The 6,521-nt window shown below is 39.6% G+C and overlaps 1 pseudogene; it reads left to right on the top strand.

Annotated features, from left to right (window-relative positions):
* Positions 1-5,018: 5,018 nt before the first annotated feature.
* LOC148776837 (olfactory receptor 4Q3-like) lies at positions 5,019-5,963 on the top strand (annotated as a pseudogene).
* Positions 5,964-6,521: the final 558 nt, after the last annotated feature.

Here is a 6,521-nt window from a genome sequence, read left to right as displayed (position 1 = left end):
ATAACCATCCAGAAATTTAAAACAAGAAATTTAATGGTCTAGTTTAACAGCAGATTGGAGAGCAGATAAAAAATATATTAACTTGAGACTACATCAGAAGAATAAGTAATGCATTCTGAATAGATAAAAAAGGGAAAAATGAAAGAGAAGTTAAGGTGGAAGTCCAATATTAGTTTGACAACTGAAAAAGATGAGAAAAGCAGACAGAAGCAAATATTTAAAGACAAAATGTTTGAAAATTTTTATAGATTTGGTCAAGTACAAAAATCTACAGTCTCAAAGAGCAAGCCTAACACATTACAAACAGTATAAATAAGAATATAACTCATGCTTATATGAGTTATATGTAAGCAACCTATATGAGTTATATGTAAGCAACAGAAAACTAAAGACAAAAATATTACTTGAAAAGGAACAAGAGAAAAAAATTGATTGATTATGTCTCCAGAAGTAGGACTTATGCAGAGAGTTGATTTCTCAATATCTACAGTGGAAACCAGATGTGGAATTATATCTTGCATATTCTGTGAGGGAAACTGCCAAATTAGAACCACATCAGCTGGAGCAACATCCATGGAGGATCGGTGTTAAACAAAGACACGTTAAATAAAAGCAGTGTGGAAAAACATGTGAGGTGTACCCTTCCTAGCTCTAATAAATATCCACACTTTGTGTTTCACTTCTTTAGACATAATTTTTAAACCATCTATATCTGAGAGTTCTTTTATAAACCACGTGTGATAAGCCCAGTGTCTGAAGTCTGGGAGTCTGTCTCTGCTGTCTGAGTTTTTTGTTGGCTGTAGTTTGTGACACTTTGTTATACTATATATTGTGGTAAGAAAAATAACAGCGCCAAAGATATCAGAGGCCTAATCCTCAGACTACCAAACCTGTGAATCTGCTACTTCACCTGGTGAAATGGACTTTGATGTACTAAGATAAGGAGTTTCAGCTGGGAAAACTTTCAGTTTCTAGGTGGCCCCATTCAAGGTGTATCCTTGTGTCCTTAAAAGCATCTGTTTCAGGAACCAGAAAGATGGTAGGTGTGAGACAAGGCTTGATTTAGTGTTGCAGGCTTTGAAGATTCTTGCCAAAGCCTCCAGAAAGGACTATAGCCCTGCCAACACTGATTTTTAGCACAGCAAGACATCGTTAGACTTCTGACCTATAGAATTGTAAAGATAATAAATTTATTTGTTTAAGCCAGTGAGTTGGTGGTAGTTTGTTGCATTACTGTAGCAGTACAAAAGTATTACAACTAAAAAAAATTTTTTTTAAAGTAATACAGTTATTTTTGGCTTTGTCTGCTCATTGTCCTTGAAAGAGATGTTAGTGTGGATCCTGTGAGACAGAGGAGGAAAATCCCTTCCTTACCCAGAGTTTGGGCTTGTGGCTGTCAGGCACCAGAGGACACTGTTTGTTAAGGATATCCTTAAATGAAAGCAAAGTCTGAGATTCCTGATATGTAAACTAAGGCTGCCACATTCGTGAGGGCCTCTCCGTTACCCTAGCTTCTCAAGGGCTTTTTTTTTCTTCCCATCTACTTATTACCAAGGCAACCTTCCCTGTATACAGTTCCCTAGAACTGGAGTAAGAAGCATGCTCAGTTCTGATTTTTCTATTTTTATGCATTATATATATTATAGAATGGCTATTTGATAATAGTTTGATAGGGTGTTTAGCTACTCTGAAACCATGTTACGGCACATTTTTATTTTCACCTCTTTAAGAAACAAAAAGGAATTTTTGTGACTATAGGAATTCATGAAATGTGTGTTTATTCCTAATCTGCTGAGATGTTTGTGTATGACAAAAATCCTCAAGTATCGTTTTGTTGACAAGTGTAAGTAGTATAGCTGGTTGAGACTCTACTAGATACATAGGTGGCAAGGAAATACGAATGTATGTGCAAGATAATGGATATGTTTTTACTTATTAAGAGCAAAGAAGAGTAATTTGTTTGAAAACATAAATGGCTAATTCAGTTCAATTCAGTTGCTCAGTCGTGTCCAACTCTTTGCAATCCCATGAACCGCAGCACGCCAGGCCTCTCTGTCCATCGCCAACTCCTGGAGTCCACCCAAACCCATGTCCATTGAGTCGATATGCCATCCAACCATCTCATCCTCTGTTGTCCCTTTCTCCTCCTGCCCTCACTCTTTCCCAGCATCAGGGTCTTTTCCAATGAGTCAGCTCTTCGCATCAGGTGGCCAAAGTATTGGAGTTTCAGCTTTAGCATCAGTCCTTCCAATGAACACCCAGGACTGATCTCCTTATGCCAGATATATATAAACTAAAAATGATAAAACATAAAACTTGAGATGAAACAGAAAGATTTAGAAGCTTGAAGGAAAGTAAATTATTCACTTTAGTTCAAAGTAACTGCAATAATTTTTTCTAAATAAATATTATTTTGGGTTAATTTTCTATCTCTGTTCATTGAAAACCTAAAAAATGGTGGAATGTCAACTATGTTAATGGGAAGTAATTCTTAGGATAAAACTGATTCGGAAATTTTTATCTCGAGTAAGAAGATAATGAATGGCCTATTAAGAAGCCATAGATGAGGCCGATGAGAAGCCAAAGATCTGGGCATTCTGGAGAGCACTGACTCTAATGACTGGGTATGTTTCTTTCAGGGACCCTGGAAGCTCTGCTGATGCAGTTGGATGGGCAGTATTGACCTTTACAATGCCTGAGTAATCTAACTCGGTGTGGGTCCTACTCTCACCTGTGTGTATCTCATCTTTTCCCTTGAACTGTCACTTTTCAGTGGGAGGGAAAAAAAAAATCTAAAAACCTGTCTGCCATGAGAACTTCTGCAAAAGAGACATGTCTGATATTATCCTGTTGGTATGCCTTATTTCTTATTCTTATCCTAAAGTGAAATCTAAGTATAAGTGTGACCTTTTAATGTCATGTTAAAATATTATTTAACAAGCCTACTTAAGGCTCGTCTAACTCTAGAAGGATGTAATTTTAACCTAGTATTTGCTATTTATGGGATTTCAGATGTGTACAATTACATAGTCAGATATAATAGAAAACTGCTAAACTGTGTTAATTTTCTTGTTAGTGTGGGGGAAAAGTCCCAAATGTTAAGGTTATGTTTTCCTTTAGGGCATTAACTGGTTTAGACTCACTAGAAAAGAGTCTGATGCTGGGAGGGATTGGGGGTGGGAGGAGACGGGGACGACAGAGAATGAGATGGCTGGATGGCATCACCGACTCGATGGACATGAGTTTGAGTGAACTCCAGGAGTTGGTGATGGACAAGGAGGCCTGGTGTGCTGTGATTCATGGGGTCGCAAAGAGTCGGACACAACTGAGCGACTGAACTGAACTGAACTACCTTAGAAATTTTACTTCAGTGTTCTTTTTTATACTGTAATTATATAAAGTCATTATTTATATTGTTTTTTGAAGTGGCTTTGTCATCCTACCATCCCTCATTAAAGAATTAAATACAATTTTGACATGTGTTCATCATCTATTTCAGAATTATGTTTTTTTATTTCTTTTTTATTGAAGGATGATTGCTTTACAGAATTTTGTTGTTTTCTGTCAAACCTCAACATGAATCAGCCATATCAGAATTATGTTTTATAACATAAAAAATTTTTACTTTGACAGCAACACAGTCAGTTACTAAAGATAGCATCTTTGTTTTCTGGATAAGATCCATACATAGGCACCAGTTAGAGAAGATGCTTGAAGTATCATCAAGAGACTTGTGTGGTATTAAGGCTCTGTAACACCCTGAAGGAAGTGCTCCTGCTTGTACAGCTTCCTATGGTAATGTGGCACTTATCATTCAGCTAACCCACCATAGGAAGCATGGTTGGGAAACCACTGAGAATTGTTTTACTCAGATAACAGACTGACATATGGAAAACTGGGAGTACACGTAGTGTCAAATTAATCAACACGGAGTAGGTAAATGGGACGGCTGTGTTGTACAATAAGGTCTGACTGTTTCAGAACCTTCAGAGCCCTGGTCAGCTTTCCAGCAAGAACTGACGTACAGACAACTCAAACAACAGCAGCCCAGGGAATCCCAGGGCTCATTAGGCTGAATGGTGGCATAAGGACCATAAAAGCTTCAGATACAGACAAAGCCCAAGGGAAAGGAGATCTCTCCAGTCCTTACAGCCAGCCCTCAGTTAGGGCTTGACTCATAAGAACACCATTAGGGCACAGACAGGGCAACTTTGATGGTCATCTGAGGATTTCTCATTTTGCTCACCTGAGACTATGAAGAAGGGGCTGGTGGAATGAAGAGCAGGGTAAAATGTTTTTTCTTTGAAACTGCATAGATCCTGATACGCAATGATGTAAGTTTCTCAGATCTCCAGTCTCCTCCCTTACACCTCTTTCTGACTCTAAACCTTTTTATACCTCCTGTTGTTCATACTCTTTTTCTCTATACACTGACTTTTATCAATCTTAAATTTAAGAAATCATTTGAGTCTTGTTCTCTGTTTATACACTTAGAAGCATTCACAGAACAGTGAAATTCCCACAGCATCAGGGAATTCTAGGGAAAGCAGTATTTTAGAAGGTGACTACAGGATTTGGATAAGATAGGATCAAATTTACATAACAGAAGGCACTGGATTCATGGGGGCTTCCCTGGAAGCTCAACAGTAAAGAATTCATCTGACAATTTAGGAGATGCAGGTTCAATCCCCAGGGTGGGAAGATCCCCTGAAGAAGGAAATGCTAACCCACTGCAGTGGGTTCGTCAACTGGGAAATCCCATGGACAAAGGAAGCTGGCTGGCTACAGTCCATGGGGTCACAAAAGAGTTGGACACTACTTAGCGACAATACAGCAACAGCTGGATTCGTGCCAATTCTGTCCTGAGCCTACTTAATTCTAACATAACCCATCTAGATCCTAATTCCCATTTCTTGAATTATTTCAGTTGCCTCATTTTTTTTTCCTTTTGTCTAGCTTAAACCTCTCTTGTTCTAATTTAGTTCATCTTTCTTAGGTCACTTGGTATGCTTGACCTGATGAAAAAAGAAAATGATTCTAAGGTGACAGAATTTGTTCTTCTGGGTCTATCATCATCCTTGGAGCTGCAGCTAGTTCTCTTCTTAATATTTCTGTTGGTTTACATGGCCATTGTCCTGGGAAACCTCTTGATAGTGGTAACAGTGAGAGTTGATGCTCACCTGCTCCAATCTCCTATGTACTATTTTTTGGGCCACCTGTCCTTCATTGACCTATGCCTGAGCTGTGTTACTGTGCCCAAGATGTTAGGAGATTTTCTACAGGAGGACAAGATCATCTCTTTTTCAGGATGCCTGGTCCAGATCTACTTCCTGCACTTTCTGGGAGCCAGTGAGATGTTTCTGCTGACAGCCATGGCCTACGATAGGTATGTTGCCATATGTAATCCTTTGCACTACCTGACAGTCATGAACCGCCAGCTCTGCTTTCAGATGGTTTTTGCCTGTTGGTGTGGGGGTTTTGTCCACTCTATCACACAGGTCACACTGGTCATTCAGCTGCCCTTCTGTGGGCCCAATAAACTGGACAACTTCTACTGTGACGTCCCACAGGTCATCAAGCTAGCCTGCACAGACACGTCTGTAGTAGAGGTGCTGATGGTCTCGAACAGTGGTCTGTTGTCTCTTGTCTGTTTCTTGGTCTTGCTCTTCTCTTATGCTGTCATCCTGGTCACCCTGAGAACTCGCTTCCGCCAGGGTCAGAGCAGGGCACTCTCTACCTGTGCCTCCCATCTAACAGTGGTCAGTCTGATCTTTGTGCCATGTGTATTCATCTACCTGAGACCTTTCTGCAGCTTCTCTGTGGACAAGGTTTTCTCTGTCTTCTACACAGTGGTCACACCTATGTTGAATCCCCTCATTTATACTCTCAGAAACACTGATATGAAGACAGCCATGAAGAAGCTGAGAAAAAAACATGTCATGTCATGACATGTCAAAGAATGAACAGGAAGAGGTGATTTAGAAAATATATTCTTTCTTAACACACTCTTAACTCATCCTGTACCTGAATACATGCATGAGAACAAATTTGATGACTTTGGTATAAAAGAGAAGGTAGTATAAAAATTATAATGCATTGTTCTTGATTATAGTTGGGAGGCATAGGTGACTTTATCAGCTGTTAACTATTAAGCAAGGACCTCAGTAGTGTTTGTTGCTGCTGCTGCTGCTGCTAAGTTGCTTCAGTCTTGTCCGACTCTGTGCGACCCCATAGACGGCAGCCCACCAGGCTGCCCCGTCCCTGGGATTCTCCAGGCAAGAATACTGGAGTGGGTTGCCATTTCCTTCTCCAATGCATGAAAGTGAAAAGTGAAAGTGAAGTTGCTCAGTCATGTCTGACTCTCAGTAGTGTTTATTGGCCCACAAATGATAATAGGAATTGAGTACTAGGGTCAAAGGGACACGTTGAAAGATCAACTATTCTAGCCTTTTGCCTATAAGTGGTTTTCCTTTATTCATTTCCCTTTTAAGCTCTTTTCAAATGAAAGGAGATTGTACAGC

The sequence above is a fragment of the Moschus berezovskii genome, chromosome 9, assembly GCF_049115385.1.
Source record: "Moschus berezovskii isolate FMDL1 chromosome 9, NW_MosBer_1.0, whole genome shotgun sequence".
Classification (NCBI taxonomy): Eukaryota; Metazoa; Chordata; class Mammalia; order Artiodactyla; family Moschidae; genus Moschus; species Moschus berezovskii.
Note: the sequence above shows the minus strand (reverse complement) of the source record. Positions and strands in the feature narration are given on the sequence as shown.